The following is a 22,886-nucleotide window of genomic DNA, read 5'->3' on the forward strand; positions in this document are numbered from 1 at the left end:
GAAAATGGATCTTGATCGCGGCGGAGCAACTGGCATGCCATCTTGGGGAAAGACTTGGCTTTCAGTATATAGTTTTAATCCACTGAAATCTTGATTATGTGTAACAAAAAAAATTTCCTAATAATTAAATAATTACTTAATTTTTTGTCTGGTAGATTCTCGGTGTATATAATTGGTCTGGATGCAACCCGATGCCTCCAGAATTTTGGAAAACTTTCCTTATTTTCTTCCCATCAGTCCAGGTTAGTTCATAGCACTTGAAATATCGTCATGAACACAATTCATTATGATTATTATGAAACAAAGAAATATTGAAAATGATCATTAGAGAGCACTTAAAGAAATATTTAGAATGATCATTGGAGAGCACTTAGTGACTTATGTATGGCAATAAAGTAATTAAAAAGTCAAAATAGAGAAGTTGATATAATTTTAATTTTGAATTGAAATTAAATTGATGCTACAACATCATTACTAAGTTGTAGAATTTGTTATGAATTCATTTACCATTCTGAATATCCACTTTGTTTCAAAAATACAGGTAAATTGCTTTGCTACTGCCGGTTGACATACTTGCCTATGAGTTACTTTTATGGAAAAAGATTTGTCTGTCCAATCACACCACTTGTTTTACAATTGAGAGAAGAGATTTACACCCAACCTTACAATGCGATTAATTGGAGCAAAATGCGGCATTTATGTGCAAAGGTTCGTTTAACTAAATTGATTTCTCTATTTATTTGAACTTCTTTTGGGGAAAACTTCGGGCTTAATTAGGAGAGAGCTTCGTTTAATTTAACTTGTTGGCAATTGTCGTATGAAAATAACTAGTGCTTTTATTCCACGACTATGACTCACAAAGTCAAGAATTACAGTAACGAATGGAGGCTCAATCCTTCAGTTAAAATTAGCTAATCTATTGGGAGACTTTATTGATTCGTTGAAGGATCATGAAAACATTTTTATTGCAGGAGGATCTCTTCTTTCCTCATACTACTGTTCAAAACTTGCTTTGGGATACATTGAATAATCTAGTTGAGCCTGTTCTTAATCGTTGGCCCCTTAAAAAATTGCGAGAGAAGTCTCTAGAAACAGCAATGAATCACATTCATTATGAAGATGAGGCCAGTCGGTACATGACCATTGGATGTGTTGAAAAGGTAATCAATTTAGAAATCTGGCAATATGTGCAATATTATTACTATTTAGATCATAAGCTACACTCATATTTGTGAGATTCATGCAATATATATGTGTTAATTGATACATGCAATCGAATAGCCGCTGAACATGCTCTCCTGTTGGGTCGAAGATCCTAATGGTGGTTATTTCAAGAAGCATCTTGCCAGGATCGGTGAATACTTTTGGATTGGAGAAGATGGAATGAAAGTGCAGGTTTATATATATATATATACACACACACACACACAATTTCTTCCTGTATTATACGTACTTTTAACATTTATCTTTAGAGTTTTCCCAAACACCTCTATCACATAAATTCAAGCCAATGGTTTTAACTGTTCCTTGTCAATGGGGTTTTATCCCTAATACCCTCCATCACACATCAAAGCCAACCTTTTAACCATCCCTGTCCTTGCAAAAGTAGTTTGGCCCCACTAGTATAAGTTTAGCTCTGATAGAATATAAAACCCTATGAATGTAACTAATTTTTAAAACTCAAAATTCAGCTCATCAATTGGGAATCTCTCTAAGTTTAAGTTTATATATTTAGCTAGAGAACTATTTTCTAAACGTGGCATTATGATTCTAATGGTGCGATTACTTATCATAAATAGGAATGAGAATTAAGAAATGAGAATGAATAATGTGCTTGCTTAAGTGAGATGTGGAATGAAAATTAAAATGGCTGCCTCTCCTAGAATTGGGAATGCCTACTAGAGTTTTTATTCTCATGAGGAGAGGTGGGAACGGGAATTTCATTCCTTAAAATGACCGTATTAATCCCACTTCAATTGTAAATTCTCTTTTTGTCCTTCTTTTATCATCATCAATAAACTTTTCATAATAATAATAGTAATTAATGTTATCAAACTAATGATTGATATTATATTATAAAAATAATAAATTTTTTATTATTAATATTAATTATAATAATTAATAATTATAATAGTATTACTATAATAATAACCATTATTATTATTATTAGCAATAATAATAAGTATTAATTATAATGAGTAACAATAATTATTTTTAATAATCACAGTTATTATAATAAATAATGACAATAATCAATTAAGGTCGGTTTAGTAATTTATAACAAATCCTTTCCTAATGTGATTCCTACAGCTAAAATAAATAATTTATTATGATTTTCATTCCTTATTTCGATTTCAGCCTATTCTGATTTCATTCCGATTATCGATTAATAAAATACACAGCAGAAAATTTTCGATCATTTTTATAGCTACAAGTTGAAAATTTATTGTAAATGATGCATGCAGGGTTTATGTAGTCAGACATGGGTCTGTGCTTTTGCCGTTCAAGCTTTACTTGCTTGCAATCTCACTGATGAAATTGGTCCAATACTTATGAAAGCACATGACTTCCTTAAAACATCTCAGGTTAATTTTCATATTTTCTTCTGTAAACTTTACATATAACACCCAACAACATTCTTTTATTTCGTTCAGACATAGGCGTGAAATTTGGCAGGTCACTGATAATCCTCCAGGGGATTTTAAAAGCATGTTTCGTCACATTTCTAAAGGAGGATGGACATTTTCTAATAAAGATCACGGATGGCAAGTTTCTGACTGTACTGCAGAAGCCTTACTGGTAACTAGAGATTATTGAAATGGCCGTTTTTGGGTAAACATGGCAATCAAAATGGTCATAATTTTTCCTTATAATTTTCCATGTGAATTAATAATATTTTTGTATTTCACGGATGTAGTGTTGTCTACACTTCTCAATGATGCCATCAGAAATTGTTGGTGAAAAAATGGAACCCGAAAGGTTTTATGATGCTGTTAATTACATACTTTCTATGCAGGTATGAAGCGATCAATTTCTATTTGCGATCTTATCTTTATATATACAGCTTCCAAATTTTACTACATTCGAACGAAAATTAATCTTCGACACCAGTTGTATATATGAATAAGGATTCTCTCCTAATTTACGCTTTTCTAAGTTTTGTAGATCATGTTGATGGTATATAGTTAGAATTTAATTATTCTTATATTTTTATCTCACAACTATATCTATTAACCATCAGTTGCATATCCACATGTACACTTATATATCTAGTAAAATTATATGACAGAATTTTTATTGGATGGATGTACATGCAAATAATTGTATTAAAAAGACTTCATTTATGTACGTATTTAATTTAGACTTGCACATTATTTTTTCCAAAAAAAATCTTTATTGCCTGTTAGTTATTCCAAAATATTTTATGTAGAGTGAAACTGGTGGAGTACCAGCCTGGGAACCAAGGAGAGCACCATCATGGTTAGAGGTAAAAATAACTTCAACATATAGAAAACCCTTCTACCCTTAATCAATCTCAAGGGTTTTATTGAATGGTTTTAATCCGTTGTTTGACTAACTACAAAGCTCGAATTCTGAGAAAGATAGGGAAAACATTTATGTGGAATAGTCCTATTTCATCATCATGCGCTGACGCTGACATGATACGATTATCGAATAAATTTTTAACACATGAAAAATAGAGATAATTTTTCAATTTTGAGTGATGGGAGCCACCACTTAATTGTAATGGAAACTTGGTTGGTCCCATCATTAATTAAAATTAAAAAATTGCTTCTCTCTTCCATATGTCAAAGATTTGTTGGATAATCCTGTCATATTAGCATGTCTTATGGTAGGACTGTCTCACATATGTTTTTCTTAAGAGGTAGTGGGGTAAAAAAATAAAATTGACCTTCACCTACCCCTACCTTAATAAAAAGAAAACCTTTAATATCATATATATTCATGAATTGTTTGTGTTCCATGTTCAGTTACTCAATCCTATAGAATTCTTTGAGGAAGTTATCATTGAACATGAGTAAGATTTCTTCAAATTTGTGTTTAGTCTTGTACAAATATTCTTGCTATAAATTCTGGTGGACTTATCAGAAATTTTGAATTGTGTTGGATCCAGTAAAGTTGAGTGCACTGCATCGACATTGAAGGCAATGAATTTGTTTAAGGAGTTATATCCGAAACACAGGGCAAAAGACGTTAAAAACTTTATCCGGAATGCATCTAAATTTATTGAAGACACGCAAAAACCTGACGGTTCTTGGTACGTTTTCGCCATAAAAGAATGATTATGCCAACGTGTGTGCTTCCCCCCCCCCCCCCCCCGCCCCCCCCCCTTTCTTTACAAATAGTTTGGTAGTAATTCAATTCTATACTCAACAAGGGAATTCAATTCTCTACTATCAATCTGAGTGAACTAGCAGTAGCACATTATTATATACGATAAATGCTCCTTTGAATCCTACAGTTTGAGCCAATTACCCTAAAATTAGTTATTATATTTTAAAAAATTATAAAAAATGTCTATTATAATTCGCTTTATTGTATGGGAAAACACTGTTCGTTTTTCATTTACTTCTTACTACTGGATATTTCAACCAATCATGTTAATATATATATACACATGTCAGCTATCAAGTAGTGAATAAATAAAAAGCAATTCTTTAGAATCACCAAAGACTTTCTTCATCACATGTTGCATTTTGCATGTCTGATTTGTATGAATTTTAAGTTATATTAGGCAGCGAAAATATTATTTTACCTTTAAAAAACTAGATCCCATATATATAGAAGTAAAGATAGGGGTATTTTGGATATTTATTAAAATATAAGATTAATTAAATGATTGACTATAAATACTAAATGAGCAATTTTAGCCCCTTTTTTTAGTTCTTTTTAACTTTTTAATGGTCAACAAAACCCATAGAATAATTAATGACATTTAAATAGTTATTCAGTTACTGCCAAAATTTTAAGCGGAGCCTAGAAAATTATATATGAAGAACTAATTATGCTTTTACAGGTATGGTAGCTGGGGAATCTGCTTCACGTACGGTACATGGTTTGCAATTTCAGGGCTAGTCGCTGCAAAAAAGACTTACAGTAATTGTTTAGCTATTCGCAAAGCAACAGAATTTTTTCTCAAAATTCAATGCAATGACGGTGGTTGGGGAGAGAGTTACCATTCCTGCCCAAACAAGGTAACTTTATTTGGATTTGATCAATAAATATAAATGTAAAAAAAGCCCAATTTCCAAAATATCATTGACTTTATTGTTCACATGAATTCATCGATAAATCGGATTGGCGATAATAAAATAAAAAATGTTAGATCCTAAAATAGGTAGTAATATAAAATGAAGTTCTGGTTCTTCCACTAGATTTTGGCATTTTGCTATAGCATCGCCATGACTCAAAATGATCTGGTTTTAGTCATTTAGATATTTTTACTTAACATAAGTGTAAAATTTTGACTTAACATATTTTCGGACTACATATAGTTTGATAGCTTTAATTAGTTTTCATATGAAATGTAAGTCTGAATCTGATGATAAAAATTAAATAGAATTGGATGTATAAATTTGAATAATATGAGTTTTATTTTTATTTGTTCATATCCAAATGAAATATGCGAAAAATATTGTTTTATTGTTTTCAAATATTTATTCTCATAACAAAATATAGGTAAGGAAAAAGTTTTATTAAGATAAATATGACTCAAATTTATATATTCAGATCATTCAGAGTTTAGAGAATTCAAATTCGAACAAACAAACGACAAATTGCTACCTAAATTTTCAATAGGTTTTCTTGGAGTATGGTAACTAGTCTTCCAACTTCGTTTATTATCTTTTCAGTTTTACAATAAGAAGATTAGTGATTTTTGCAGAATGATAATCAGTGTGTTTGGTGATGTAGAAATATGTACCTCTGAAAGGAAATCGATCGAATTTAGTACAGACTTCATGGGCTATGATGGCTTTAATTCATGCTGGACAGGTAATTAGTTGCTAATTAATAAACAATTATCTCTTTCCAACTTTTAGAACTTCGATAAATTAGTTGCTGATTACTGAACAATTATTTCTTTTCAACTACTTGTACGAAACTTAAGAATTATAGTCACTGCCAAAAAATAGAAAAAATAATTTCTTTCATTTTGTCATTACATGAATTTAATTTGTTTTTGTGTTAGATGGAAAGAGATCCTACTCCTCTTCATCGTGCTGCAAAACTGTTGATAAATTCGCAGCTGGAAGACGGCGATTTCCCCCAACAGGTAATTATTGCATAAAATCACTAGGAAAATAATTATATAAGTGTACGTGCAATGGAAATAATTATATAAGTGCTATTTCTCCCATAATTATATAGAAGATTAGTGTACCACATTTAAAATGACTATTTAATTAAGGAAAATATTATTCATTCTAAAGAGGTATAATTGATTACTTGCTGGTTGATCGATTGTAGGAACTCACTGGAGCTTTTATGGGGAATTGCATGACACACTATCCAACATATAGAAACGTGTTTCCGATGTGGGCTTTGGCAGAATACCGCTCAAAGTTTCTCTTGCCCAAGATTTCTGAAACTATTTAAGATATCCTAAATATCTTTCACTCAATTGTGAGCCAAAATCAAGGCCATAATACCATACAATAAGAATTATTGTCATTGTAATATGCAAACACGGCAAAGTATCTGTACAATTATGGTATGCAATGATGTACTCATACAGAAGATGTGATCAACCATGTTTCTATTAGTAATTCATAGTCTTGTACGATAAATTGGGCTTTTGACCCACATTAATCAATTTGAGTTAATGTATATCATTATTATTATTATTTATTTTCATTGTGGTGGTGTTAGAGAGAGTTAGAGAGTTCTCAAATACATCAAAATTTTGATAGATTAATAATACTCAGATCAGAAAAATTTATTAATTAACCAAATTATAATTTTGCACGTTAATCTCTAGTTGGGATTGGTAAAACATATGATTTAATTAAGGGTTCAATTCTTTGAGTATTAATTTATTGAAATTTTACTATAATTATATCCTTATTATGTATTTTACTCCTTTTTTAAAGAACAATGTTCTCCTATTTTTTTGCTAAATTATCAAACATATTTTTTTTAGTTTGAAAACACCATTTCCATACTTTATTTTTATTTTAAAAAATAACGTCTAAAGAAGCATTTTATAAATACTCTTTATTTTCAAACTTCAAATGAGTGCCTCTTCCCCCCACCCCACCCGGCAAAAACAAAAACAAACAAACAAAGAAAGAAGAGTAATGATATAGCCACAAACTCTTGTACAAACTTATTTTGTACAAACTGACGTGGCATGATAAGATTGGTTGAATTAAATATCACTTGGCCCACATGATTTGTTTTTATTATTTTATATTTTCATTCAACCAATGAATTAATGCCATGTTAGTTTGTACAAAATAAGTCTGTACAAGAGTTTGTGGCTGTATCATTACTCAAGAAAGAAACACATATGAATGCTACCTTTTTGTTTTTCCTTTTGAAAACATTTTACACTCATCTTTGAAAGTAGATTTTAGAAACATCATTTTGAAAATGTTCTCAAATTCACTACAAGAATAAGAATACAAGTAGTAGGTGATAGGAATTAACTATCATAAAGGAGGGCGCATAATGGACAATCTATTCATCTTCTATGTTGTCACTTATCTATGATAAAGACTTACTCGTAATTAGTTTATAATATGAGTTTCAAATAGTCATATATATGTCACACCATATTGTAATGGAAAATTCAAAATTATTTGAAATTTTATCACTTGTTTTGAATTTTTTGGTAGGAAAATTTTTATTATTTCAATTAATGTTGTTGAAAAATATTTATATTATTAATTATTTTGAATTTTATTATTATGATTTGAATAGTATTATTATTATTTTATTACTATTTTTACAAGAATCCTGCAGAATGACCATGAATAAGTAAAAATTGGTGCTGGACTTGAGAAACAAACAATCTTCAAATCTACAGAAGGATCAGCAGTCATACACGAAAGCCCATAAAGCAGAACCACTAAACCTGTAGTGGAACCCACTAGTGTTAATTGCAGTAGATTCATAAGTCCATGAACCACATGCATGACCATGGACTTTGTAGAAAATGTTAAAAAAAGTCCATATCCAATCATCACAAGTCCATGAGACTATGGTTCGAATTCATAGTTAAAGCTGAGCAAAACTCCACGTATGGAAGAATCTAGAAGCTTGTTCCAAAGAAACATAGATAGAAATAAATTATGGTATCACTCATAGAGATAAAATCATAGAATATCTTAATCTTAAGTAATCTAGATGATGAAGAGTTTGAATTCAAATTCTATGCTATCAATAGAAGGCTTTAAATATAAAACCTCTCTTCATGCCAAACGGGACAAGACATTATAACAAAAATAGTTGTGTTTGTTTTCAATAATAAAGCCATTTAATTCATGTCCATGGACATAGGCCAACTAGTGAACCATGATAAATTCTGTGCTGCATTTATTATATGCTCCCACTTAGTTACTTTCCTCGTGATGAACATTATTAATATATTTATTTATAATATTTAATGGACATAATTAATAATGGACATTATAATAAATAATAAAGTAATTATTATTTAGTGTAAGATTTTTAATGCTCTTATCTTATTATGTGTATTTTACTTTTTTTCTTATAAAATTTTATGTTCACTTTACAATATAACCTTCCTTTTAAATTTAGCCCGGATACTTTCAAATCCTGGATCCGCCCCTCTGGATATGTCTCTTAAAATAAGCAAATCTAGTTTAAATAAAATATAACTACTTTCTTAAGTGATATGACTAATTCTCAAGAGACACAACCTCTTTTATAAAATAAAAGTCATGTACGTATATAAAGGCATCAATAATCTATAAATAGACACTTTTATATGTATTTCACATAATCTTTAATGATGAGTTTATGTTGGGAAAAAGACTAACACAAGTAGCTGCAAATTAAGCGGAAACAAAACTATTTCCCTCTTTATATGATTAAAATAGGATGTGCTCCACAAATAAATAGATAGAAAAATAAACCAATAAATCCAAAGCAAAAGCCAACCACAAGAGATACAGATTTTTATATGAAAAACCCAAAGCAGGAAAATTACGAGACCGTAGTCTGATATAATCTTCCACTATATTAATGGGATTACAACACAAATTCTTCTCTAAATAATACTAGAGGCTACCAACATCAAAAATCTCAATATTCTTGGCTTACAGTAACAGCCTAATAACTAGCCAAAGAGGGGATAAAATAAAAAGTAAGACCAGTAAAATTATAGAAGGTGATGCCAAGAACTTAATCTCAAAATTTGAAAGAAAACGAAGTTAAAATCGCCTTCCAATTATCCAATCAAAGATTAAAATTACTATTCTTAAATTAAAAACTTTTACTCGCTTTTCTCTCTCTCTCTTGCCGCTTCCCCTGCACGCACACGTTATCTTGGGCAGCGGCTTTCACTTGCTTTTATAGCCAAATTTTATAGCAATTTTCACTAAGCCCCTCAATGTTTCTTTAATTACTCAATTACCCAAATTTATTAAACTTTGGGCTTGGGCCACCCAAATGAAATTGACCCAACAAATCTCCCCCTCCAGATCATATAGGGGGTACAACCAAGCCCGCTTTCTACATACAGCTTTTCAGCTTCTCCTTAGGCAAAGGTTTTGTCATCATATTTTATCCATTCTCTGTTGTGTGTATCTTCTCAACCTGCAACTATTTCTTCTCAAGCACGTCTTATATCTAATAATACCTAACATCAATATGCTTGGATTTCGAATGGTATATCGAATTCTTTGCTAAGTGAATGACACTCTGATTGTCGCAGTACATGACACGACTCAAAAGTGTATTACTCTCAAGTATAAGAGTGTCTAGTTATAATATAACTCGGTGAGACCGGGGTCGAACCATAGGGAGTTTTAAATCTAGTAAAACTAAGAAAATTAATTGTGGGGAAAATAAATTATTTGAAATCAATTTAAAATAAGCTAAGGTTTAGGATCCACTCTCTGTATTCAAACTATAATTTTAATACTCTCTCATTTATATTTTGCCTCACTTTTACCAATTAATTATTATATCATTTAATTCTATGTGTGTGGATAAATATAGAATAAAGTACCTAATGTGCCAAACTATATTAATGTGTCGATATTATGTCAAAATACCATAAAATCCAGTGAGATTTATAAATTAACATGATATAAAAATAATTAGAAAAGAATTAAAAAAAACTTATTTGAGAAAATAATAATAATTAATTGTTTGAAACATTAAGCTTCACCCTTTACCTCAGCTTAATAAAATTAGCTACTCATATTGAAAAAAAGCACAACACTCTTTTTATTTGATAAACTTTTTGAAATATATTACAAAGAAAATTGATACAAACGGAAATAAGAAAAAGAAAAGAAACAAACAAAGAAAGAAAATCTTCAGTCTCGGCTTCTCAAATTTTACTCTCCAACTTCCCCTCGCTCTTCAATTTCTCCTCCCTTTTTTTAGGCAACAATTGCCTTTAATTTTCTTTATTTTATTATTTATTTATTATTTTATTATTATTTTAAAATATATAAGTGTGTTGAAATGTGTGATGGTCAGGAGGCGTAATGGCCTCCTGACCATCACCAACATGTTTTTGTTCTTTTGTTCTTTTTTTTGTTCTTTTTTTTATTTTATTTATTTTATTTATTATTTATTATTATATCTCTTTAATTTTGTTCCAGTAGTTCTTCTTTGTTCCCGCTTTCAATTCCAATTCCATCTTTATTCCTGAAAAATATTTACAAGATAAAAATTAACAAATTACGAATTAATTTAACATAAAATATATTTGGGGAGTATTAAAATAATTTAGAAATAATGAACGCATTAATCGACACAATAAGTGAAAAACTAATAATTTTATCCTTATTAAATGTACATTTTTTTAGTGTCAATCACACCCCCCAACCAGCTTATCGCTAGGCCCTAGCAATTTAAGCGATAAAAATTTAGAGAAATTTCAAAACCAAATTGAAATTTTTTTTAAAAAAAAAATTGTGTTTACTTCCTTCATCAGATTAATGACAACAATCAAATAAAAGTATAAGCATTATCTTCAGCCTAAAGAAAATCACACCGGCTCAAAATAGTTCAGTAAAATCCTGTAAAATGATCAATCATCAGAGCTACATTAATCAAGCCACTTTTAAGAATGATACATCAAACCCCAAAATCTCACGATTAAGAGTGACTCTCTCAAAAGAAAATATACCACAAATTAATTTGTCACTCTAAAAAAATGGTAAATTTGAGAGAATAATAAAACAATATCACACGCTCTTACCAAGATAAAAATAATGCCCACAATTTAGAAATAAAATGATCTCAAGTCCAATGAATTACTAGCAAAATTTATTTTTATTTTTATGCATCACCACATCTTTTAGTCCATATTACCAGCTTTTACTTTAGATTATAGTTTCCAAAAATCGAGAATGACTTTTATTAGGACGTAACGTAGGCTAGGGTTATGGCTAACAAAAAAGGTAATAGGGAAAATAAAAATATATGTTTGAAAAATAGGAGACTTGTTGGAGATTATAAGGTGCTCTTTTTTTTCTTTTTGCTTGGATTTTTTTTTATATATACATATCATCTTTCTTTTTTTTTCTTTTTTTTCTTTTTTATAGCACCATTATTAGGAATACATAATCATCCCTATTTTTAAACATAATTGGGTGATGAAAAACATAAAACACAAGGTGATACTCCTCATTGGAGTAAGAAAATATGATAGGTTACCAAAGAAAAAGTTTTTTTTTTTTTCAATGGCTCAAAGGGGTTAACTATGGATTCTTTATAATAAGGTTGGCTAGAAAGGCTCAAACGGATCAAAGATGGCCTTCTATCATCTTTTAGGGTTCCATATAATCTTTCATATCCACTAGTTCAATGGACTTTTAGATGCGGCTACACAAACTTTTTTTTTTTAATATTGAGATTTTGTACAATAAATTGTGAAGCTGTATAGGCAAACAAGGTTACTCTCCAACGATAACAGGCTCAAAAACTCGCTTGGTCTTTTTATAACATGTACATTCCTCCAAATGGCTTAATCAATTTCACTCATTCAATTTCTCAATATGTACATAATTCAAGGCTAAAGATAATACGAATACCAAAATTTGAAAATCATCATGTTATCCAATGTTATAAGATCACACTGAAAAAGAAAATAATTTTTTTTTAAAGAAAACACTAAAAAATTGCGACTAATTGTAGAAACTTAAGGGAGATGATTAAGAGAAAAAGACCGAAAACAAAAAGTTAGAAACATTTTTTTTTTTGAAGAAAACACAAAAATTAAGAAGATGCGTTTCTAGAGACACTACATTCTATATTCTGCCATCTTCGACTCAAATTTTATCCAAAGTTAGTCTTTACAACAAAAATTAGTAAAAACATCACTAGGATTGAGACGTTCCATAATTATCAACTATTCCCTCCCCCCAACCTGAAGGAGACATTGTCCTCAATGTCTAAAGAAAGGAGTAGAGTTTAGAAGATATCACCTGGCCACTGCTGGAAATATTTACAGACGGAGAGTTAAATCTAATTTACACTTTTTATGAGAGTTACTGCCATCGTCATCAGTTGCCCAATCCAACGCCAAAGTCATGGGATCTGGCTCTGGTTTGTAAGCTTGCAAAAGATCAAGTAACTCATTAGCAGTAGGAGCACAAATGAAGAGTTTTTTCGCTGAGGATGGAATGAAATAATTTTTTATTGCATGATTAAGAAATGTTATTAAGCCATCATAAAAGTTATTAATATTTAACAAACCGATGGGTTTTTTATGGATATTCAAATGGGCCCAAGAAGCAAATGTAATTAGTGCCTCCAAAGTTGCAAGGTCTGTTGGCAAGAAAATAAAAGCGTCAGCATGATTTAACATTTCATATATTCTTTCTTGCATACCTGAGACAACTAACTCTTCTCCAGTTGGTGAGTCTGGTAGACATCCTAAAGGTTTTAAGGCTTTTGGAATGATGTCTAGCACTTGGCTTCCTCGAACGAAAGCGGCTTCAGAGACAAGCTTTGATAACCCTCAGTCACCTCCTCCATATACAAGATGTAGTTTCCTCTTTCCTATAGCACGACTAAGATCTATGGATGCTTGAACGAACTCCTTATACTTTCCATAGCGAAATCCAGAAAGCACACAAATGTTTTTAAGTTGACTGCTTGAAGTTGCTGCCATTACAAAAATTCTAAAAAGAAACAATTTGTGAGTGCTTGAAAAGGAGTTCCTATTTAAGAATCTTGGTGATGGACATAATGATGTACATCTGTAAATGGGGTGGTGTGTTTGTCAAATGACGTGTGAAGCTTTTAGCTTAATAATTCAAATGCAAACAGTGAAAAGAAAAAACAAACAGTGATTAGATAAAATAAAGAAAAAAAACAATAATAATAATAATGCAAAAGATAAAAGAACAGTAAAATAAAATGATATTTACTAGTAGTTGTGATTGTAGCTCACATCTTCGTCTGGTTTTACGTCCAGTAACGGCTTGAACGACCTCTATGGGTCGAGGATAGGCTTCCCATCCAGTTTTCTTATAAACTGGCAAACAGGATTTTTTAGAGTCAAATTCCCAAGACTAAACTGTACACTTTTCTTTTGGAACAACTTCCACAAATTTTGAATTTCACGTTGAACATATCCGCTCGGATGTGTCTCAAGAGATCGTAGGATATCATCCAACGATTCTTTACTCATGCCATCCTTAACGAATTTGATTTTATCTTTATGATTTACAGAAACCATTCCTAAAGCTTTACAACGTGGATTTTTGCAAGCAAGTCTTACACAGTGAGAACATTCAAAGCCAAGTCGCTTACCTCTTCTTTTCTTAGCAAATGTACTTTTACCAAAACCAGGCATGTAGGAAATGAATGGATCAGAAAACTCACCTGCCAATCGAACCTTTGCTTCAATTAACCAGCGAATGTCAGCAGGAATCCCATTGATCATTAACAAACGCAGTCGTTCACAACGAGGTTTGTAAATCTTCTTAAGAGCATTTTGAGGGAGAGAATGAACATGTTGATGCAAATTTTGTTGTATTTCTTCCATGCTTGACATTGAGGTTTCAATTATTGTGGGAAACTGAGAATACCGACTTAAAAAGTCATGGAGTACCGTTATCCACCATTTATAAGGGAGAGTGAATCAAAACAAAACAAATCAAATCTATAAAATCAAATCAAAAGTGAAAAAGAACAACAAAATAAAACAAAAACACACAAGGAATATAACTCACCTTCGTCCTTTTATTGAATCAAGTTCCAATTGCAGATTATAAATATCATCCTCTATTTCCTTGAGTTGTCTTTCTAGATCTTTCACATGAGATACTAACTCTGGTGGTTGTAGATCCCAAATGGGATGTAATTTACAAAATTGGAGCAATTTCCTCAGGTGAAATTTTACATGAAAAAGCGTTTTAAGATGATCGAAAAGGAAATTTCTCATGGAGGTACTCATGACAAGTATAAAAATTTGGTGAGCTAAATCACAATTGTCAAACAACACACAATTAAAATAATGCAATGCACTCCATTCAAGACATAGGGAAAAGGAAAAAGAAAAAGAAAAAATCAAATAATTCAAACGATAAAGTAACAGTAAATCAAATTCACAAAATGTTAAAATGAAAAGGCTTAATCAAAATTTTGGTGGATCACTCAAATGGATTTTGGTATCTGCTTCATGTAGTTGATAATCTAGATATGGTTTCAATCTTTGGCCATTAACTTTAAATGTGACACCATCCTTTGGATTCTTAATTTCTACGGCTCCATATGGATACACATTTTTTACAACAAATGGACCATTCCACTTTGACTTTAACTTCCCTAGAAATAAATGAAGACGAGAATTATAAAGTAACACTTTTTGACCAATTTTAAATGTTTTCCGAAAAATTCTTTTGTCATGAAAAAAATTGGTTCTTGCCTTAATAATTATGGAATTCTCATATGCATCATTCCTTAATTCCTCAAGTTCATTTATTTGCAATTTACGCACACTGCCAGCATCATCAAGATTTGAATTAAAAGCTTTAATGGCCCAAAATTATTTATGTTCAAGTTCTACTGGTAATTGGCAAGATTTTTCATAAACAAGCCAATAGGGTGACATTCCTAAAGATGTTTTAAAAGCAGTACGATATGCCCAAAGTGCATCAATTAGTCGAAGAGACCAATCTTTACGGTTTGGATTAATTGTCTTTTCTAAAATTTGTTTTATCTCCCTATTTGTTAATTCAACTTGACCACTTGTTTGAGGGTGATAAGGGGTAGCAACCTTATGTGTAATTTCATATTTCTTTATTAAGGACTCAAATGGCTTATTACAAAAATGCTTACCTCCATAACTGATAATGACTCGAGGTATTCCAAATCTACTCAAAATATTTTCTTTTAAAAAGCGGATCACAATCTTGTGATCATTGTGCCGACAAGGAATCGCCTCGATCCATTTTGAAACATAATCAACAGCAACCAAAATGTATACAAATCCAAACGATGATGGAAAAAGGGCCCATAAAATCAATTCCCCAATAATCAAATATTTCAATGACAAGGATGGGGTTTAAAGGCATCATGTTTCGCTTTGAAATAGACCCTACCATTTGACAATTTTTACACATTTTACAGAATGCCTGTGAATCTTTAAATAATGTAAGCCAATAAAATCTACGCTGTAATATTTTGCAGCTGTCGTTTTTGAAGAAAAATGGCCACCACATGTTTTAGAATGACAAAATTGAATGACCATACTTACCTCGTCGTTTGTTATGCATCTTCGAAAAATTTGATCAGAGCAGTACTTGAACAGGTATGGTTCATCCCAGTAAAAGCTTTTCACTTCTGTTAAGAATTTCTTCTTGTCTTGGGAGCTCCAGTCACATGGCATTTCACCTGTTGCAAAATAATTAACAATATTAGCATACCAAGGCATTTTGTTTATAGAAAACAAAAATTCATCAAGGAAACAATCATTAATGGGTGTTGTTTCAATTGAAGACTCATTTGTAAGTCTTGAAAGATGATCTGCAACAACATTCTCAGCGCCCTTTTTGTCCTTAATTGTCAAATTAAATTCTTGAAGTAGCAAAATCCATCGTATCTACCTTGGTTTGGCATCCTGTTTTGACATTAAATATCTCACAACAGCATGATCAGGATAAACAACAGTAGATGAACCAATTAAATACGAACAAAATTTATCCAATGCAAATAATACAGCAAGTAGTTCTTTCTCAGTTGTTGTGTAATTCATTTGAGCACTATTCAAAGTTCTACTTGCATAATCGATGACAAAGGGCTTACCTTCCTTTCTTTGACCTAGAACAGCGCCAACGGCATAATCACTAGCATCACACATTAGCTCAAAAGGCAAAGACCAATCAGGGGGTTGCATTATTGAGGCTGATGTCAAAAGAGTAGTTATTTTTTAAAAAGCTTGTTGACAATCTTTAGTCCATTCAAATTGTGTGTCTTTTATTAGGAGGTTACAAATTGGTCTAGATAAGACACTAAAGTCTTTTATAAACCTCCTATAAAATCCCGCATGTCCTAAAAAAGAACGAACTTCTCTAATTATTTTTTGTGAGGGTAATTTTGAAATGACTTCAACTTTGGCTTTATCAACTTCGATTCCTTTTGAAGACACAACGTGGACCAAGACAATTCCAGAAGTGGTCATGAAATGGCATTTTTCCCAATTTAAAACTAGTCCTTTTTCTTTGTACCTTTCCAAAACTTTTTCTAAATTATCAAGACATGTATCAAAAGAATTACCAAATATAATTAACTGATCCATAAAAACCTCTAGACAATTTTCAACCATGTCACTAAAAATGCTTAGCATGCACCTTTGAAATGTTGTAAGAACATTACAAAGTCCAAAGGGCATTCTCCTAAATGTAAATGTTCCAAATGGACATGTGAATGTGGTCTTTTTCTGGTCTTCTAAGGCTATAGGGATTTGATAATATCCAGAGTAGCCATCAAGAAAGCAGTAGTAGGGATGTCCAGCTACTCTTTCGAGAATTTGGTCTAGAAATGGAAGGGGAAAATGATCTTTTCTAGTGGCATCATTTAATTTTCTGTAATCAATGCACATGCGCCAACTATATGGAATTCGTGTTGGGATTGGTCCACCTTTTTCATTTTTTACAACAGTTATTCCAGGTTTTTTTGGTACTACTTGTGTTGGACTTACCCATTTACTATCAGAGATATGGTAGATAATTCCTACATCTAGTAGTTTAAGGACCTCATTCTTTACCACTTTTTTCATATGAGGGTTTAGTCTTCTTTGTGGTTGACGAATTGTTTTGGCATTTTCCTCTAAGTGTATTCGGTGTGTGCAAATTAAAGGATTAATGCCTTTTATGTCTTTTAAGGTCTAACCAAATGCAGTTTTATGCCTTTTTAGTACAGATAACAACTTACCCTCTTGATCATGTGTGAGTTGAGAAGAAATTACCACTGGATATGTCTGCTGCTCTCCAAGATAGGCATACTTCAATTCTTCTGGTAAGGGCTTTAATTCGAGCTTTGGTGCTTCCTCTTCGTTTGCTTCTTCAGGTTGTATTGTATCTTCAAAGTTCGATTGGTCATCGTCACCTATAGGTACCTGCATAGAATCAAGTGTAGGGCATATGTTAGCAGTATCAAAATCTAATTCCTTACTTGATTCAACAGAACCAGCAAAACAAATTTCCTCAGAGTTTGTAAAATTCTCATCCTGAATGTGTTCCTCAATGATTGCCTCGATGAGATCAATTTCATCATTCTCATTATCATCATCTTCTTGGTGGTGAGGTTGTTTACACATGTTGAACACATTAAGTTCCAGTGTCATGTTGCCAAAAGATAAATCCATTAATTCATTCCTACAATTTATCAAAGCATTAACAGTAGCTAAAAATGGTCGACCCAATATAACAGGAATTTGTTTGCATTCATTAGCAATTGGTTCCGTTTCCAAAACAATAAAATCCACAGGATATATGAATTTATCGACCTGGACTAATACATCTTCAATTATTCCTTTTGGAACCTTAATCGATCTATCAGTAAGTAAAAGAGTGGTAGAAGTTGGTTTTAACTCACCGAGATTGAGTTGTTGGTACACTGAGTAAGGAAGTAAATTAACACTGGCACCAAGATCAAGTAAAACATGTCCAATTTTATGATCCCCAATAGTGCAAGAAATAGTTGGACAACCAGGATCCTTGTATTTCAAAGCACTATTAGTTGAGAGAATGGAACTTACCTGTTCTGCTACAAAAGCTCTCTTTTACACCTTATGTTTCCTTTTCACTGTGCACAGATCTTTCAGAAATTTAGCATAAGAAGGCACTTGTTTAATGACATCCAGCAGAGGAATGTTGACCTTAACTTGTTTAAAAACTTCATAAATTTCTGGACTGTGGTTTGATTTCTTTGGCTTGGCCAGTGCTTGAGGAAATGGGGGTACAAAAGGAGAGTTGGTTATTTCTTCATGGGCCAAAGGTTCGACAAACTCTTCCTTATCTTCTGAAATTGAATCTTTACTTGTTTCACGAGGGTCCACAATGTGTTTTTCGACTACTTTACTACCACGAAGGGTTATAACCGATTTGACTTGACTCATATTTTGGTTTCTTGAATTTCCCATTTGAGGATGTTGTTGACTCTTGGGGTTTGGTTTAGATTGAGCAGGAAACTTTCCTTTTTCATGTATGGTCAGAGCAGATGTAAGTTTGGAGATAGTTTCTGTCAAATTGGTTAAGGTTTGCATTGTTTGGTTATTAATCGACTCTTGTTTTTCAATAAACGAATCCAATGTGTCTTCCAGAGTTTTTCTTGGTGGTGGGACATATGGTGGGTAACTCTGGGAGTTTTGAAAATTTTAATGTGGAGGAACTGGTTGTGAAGGTTGTGCATGATTGTCATTTCTCCAACTGAAATTTGGGTGGTTTCTCCAACCAGAGTTGTAAGTTTGGGAGTATGGATTTGGATTTGGCCTTTTGAAATTGTCAACGACATTTACTTGTTCATGCAAACTTTCTCTTAGAGCTGGTAAAGTTGGACAGTCCTGCGTAGAATGGTTAGTAGAATCACAAACATAACATGAAATATTTTGAACAAATTTTACATGATCATTCTTTTTCGACTCTAATGCTTCGACTTTTCTAGCTAATGATGCAAATTTGGCTTGAAAATCATGGTCTTCCTTAAGGTTATGCATGCCTCCACCAGATGGAGATGACTAGGGTTTACTTGATGACTCATAAGAACCAACTGTATCCCAGTGCTGTGCATTTTCTGCTATATAATCAAGATTGTCTAATGCATCTTCAGGACTTTTATCCCTAAACTCACCATTACACATCATTTCAACGACTTGTCTACCTTGGGATGTTAATCCCCCATAGAAATAAGATAACTAATCTCCATGTTTCAAAACCGTGATGTGGGCAAATGTTAAGTAGTTCTTTAAACCTATCCCAACATTGGTAGAGAGTTTCTCCTAATTTTTGAGTGAAAGTGGTAATTTGTCTTTTGAAAGAATTTGTTTTGTGGGGTGGGAAGAATTTTTTCAACAATTGTACTTGCATTTCATCCCAAGTTCTTATGGATTCTGACCTAAGATTTTGTAGCCAAGTTTTAGCTTTATCCTTTAGTGAGAAAGGAAAAAACTTAAGCCTGATTATATTCATGCTACAATTTTGATCAGTACAGGTGTCACAGACTTCCTTAAATTCCCTTAAATGCAAATATGGATTTTCAGACTCAAAACCATGAAAGTTAGGCAAAAGTTGAATGATACCAGACTTGAAATTAAAACGTGATGCATCAAGAGGGAAAACTATGCATGATGGTGACCCTGTTCTAGTAGGATGCATGAAGTCTCTAAGGGTCCTAGGTTGTTCATGAAGATTTTGCAAGGCTTGATCATTTTCGTGCTCCGAAAAATTTTCAGCTCCTATGTCAGCCATATTTAAGGGTGGTGAAGGTGATTTTCTAATTAATCTACTACTATTTGTATGAGATTAACGGCGCATGCAATGTTAATGATGTGTGCTAAACTAATGATGCAAAAACGCTAAATGAAAATTGCAGAAATAAAAATAAACTGGAAATTAAATAAGAAAAAAAATGTGAAATAAAAATAAACAAACTGAAAATTAAATAAATAAATTAGGCGGTGAAACCAGCCATTAAAAGAAACTGTTTAGGCGGTATTTTAAAACCAGCCATATGATAAAACATAAAATTAAATAAATTAATGCACAAAAATAAATAAATTAAAATTAAAATGCTAGGTGGTAGAACCGACCATATAAATAAAAATACAAAATTTAAATGACAGTTAGGCGGTAGAATCGACCATTTTAAATAAATGCGGAAAGTAAATTGCAGAAATTTAAAGAAATAAATTTGATTTGGGGACTGATTTGCAAAGGTGTCTGGGCTAAGATATAGTTTCTCACAAATTTTATGGATAATGTTAAGGTTTGAAAAGAAGAGGGGTGCTAACTGAAGTTTTACAAAAAGAGAATAAAATAGAATTACGGAAAGATAGTAACGACAAAACAAAAAAATATTAAAATAAAATAAAAATAAAGTAAAGGCAAACTAACACCAAATTTAGAAAATTTCGTGGCAACGGCGCCAAAAACTTGACATGACTCAAAAGTGTATTACTCTCAAGTTATAATATAACCTGGTGAGACTGGGGTCAAGCCACATGGAGTTTTAAATCTAGTAAAACTAAGAAAATTAATTGTGGGGAAAATAAATTATTTGAAATCAATTTAAAAATAAATTATTTGAAATCAATTTAAAAATAAGCTAAGGTTTAGGATCTACTCTCTGTATTCAAACTATAATTTTAATATTCTCTCATTTATATTTTGCCTCACTTTTACCAATTAATTATTATATCATTTAATTCTATATGTGTGGATAAATATAGAATAAAGTACCTAATGTGCCACACTATATTAATGTGTCGACATTATGTCAAAATACCATAAAATCCAGTGAGATTTATAAATTAACATGATATAAAAATAATTAGAAAAGAATTAAAAAAATCATTTGAGAAAATAATAATAATTAATAGTTTGAAACATTGAACTTCACCATTTACCTCAGCTTAATAAAATTAACTACTCATATTGAAAGAAAACACAATACTCTTTTATTTGATAAACTTTTTGAAATATATTATAAAGAAAATTGATACAAGCAGAAATAAGAAAAAAAAAGAAACAAAGAAAGAAAGAAAATCTTCAGTCTCGGCTTCAGCTCTAAAATTTTGCTCTCCAGCTTCCCCTCGCTCTTCAATTTCTCCTCCCTTTTTATAGGCAACAATTGCCTTTAACTTTCTTTATTTTATTATTTATTTATTATTTTATTATTATTTTAAAATATATAAGTGTGTTGAAATGTGTGATGGTCAGGAGGCGTAATGGCCTCCTGACCATCACCAACATGTTTTTGTTCTTTTTATTTTTTTTATTTTTTTTATTATTATATCTCTTCAATTTTGTTCCAGTAGTTCTTCTTTGTTTCCGCTTTCAATTCTAATTCCATCTTTATTCCTGAAAAATATTTACAAGATAAAAATTAACAAATTACGAATTAATTTAACATAAAATACATTTAGGGAGTATTAAAATAATTTAGAAATAATGAACGCATTAATCGACACAATAAGTGAAAAACTAATAATTTTATCCTTATTAAATGTACATTTTTTAGTGTCAATCAGTACACAATAAAGTTGTCTTGCTTTATACCCAACTCTTGTAGGAAATTCTTCATCCAAAAGGTTTCTTTGCAACCTTCAGTAATTGCAATATACTCTGCTTTTGTGGTAGACAAGGCAGCACATTGCTGAAGTCTGGATTGTCCTGAGACTGCTTCCCCTGCAAATGTGAGCAAATATCATAATGAGGATTTTCTCGAATAAACATCTCTTACCATATCTGCATCCGTGTACACTTGTAACACATGTTTGTCACCAGCAAAACATAAACATGCCTTGGAAGTGCCTCTGAGATATCTGAGAATCCACTTTACTGTTGTCTAGTATTCTTTGTCCAGATTAGACCAAAATCCACTAACTATACCAACTACATGATCAATATTTGGTCTTGTACAAACCACGGCGTACATCAAACTACTAACTGCTGAAGCATAATGAACTTCTTTTATTTCTTGCTTCTCTTTCTCACTTGTAGGACAATACTCAAAACTAAACTTGAAATAACCTACAAGTGGAGAACAAACATATTTTGCCTTACCTATGTTAAATATTTCAAGAACCCTTTAACATATGCTTCTTGAGATAACCATAACTTTCCAACTTTTCTATCGTGGGAAATCTTCATGCCAAGATTCTGTTTCCCCAGTCCCAAGTCCTTCATTGCAAAAGACTTGCTAAGCTCTCTCTTCAAATTGTCAATCTTACTAGCATCCTGGCTAACAATCAACATGTCATCCACATAAAGTAAAAGAATTATGAAATCATTGTCACCAAACATTTTCACAAAAACATAATGGTCGCACATAGTCTTGTTAAAACTATGATTCTCCATGAAAGAATCAAAGTTCTTGTACCACTGTCTTAGTGCCTATTTTAGTCCATACAAACTTTTCTTCAACTTGTACACAAGTTCTTCTTTGCATTTGACACTGAATTCTTCAAGTTGCTCCATATATATTTCCTC

At 31.6% G+C, this 22,886-nt stretch overlaps 2 pseudogenes; one reads left to right on the forward strand and one right to left on the reverse strand.

Moving 5' to 3' along the window:
* LOC18043280 overlaps window positions 1–6,766 on the forward strand; it is a 7,702-nt pseudogene extending 936 nt beyond the window's left edge.
* An 8,046-nt stretch (window positions 6,767–14,812) lies between these two features.
* Window positions 14,813–20,144, reverse strand: LOC112099001 (annotated as a pseudogene).
* Between the last annotated feature and the right edge of the window lie 2,742 nt (window positions 20,145–22,886).

This window comes from Citrus clementina, unplaced genomic scaffold, assembly GCF_000493195.1.
Source record: "Citrus clementina cultivar Clemenules unplaced genomic scaffold, Citrus_clementina_v1.0 scaffold_4, whole genome shotgun sequence".
Lineage (NCBI taxonomy): Eukaryota > Viridiplantae > Streptophyta > Magnoliopsida > Sapindales > Rutaceae > Citrus > Citrus x clementina.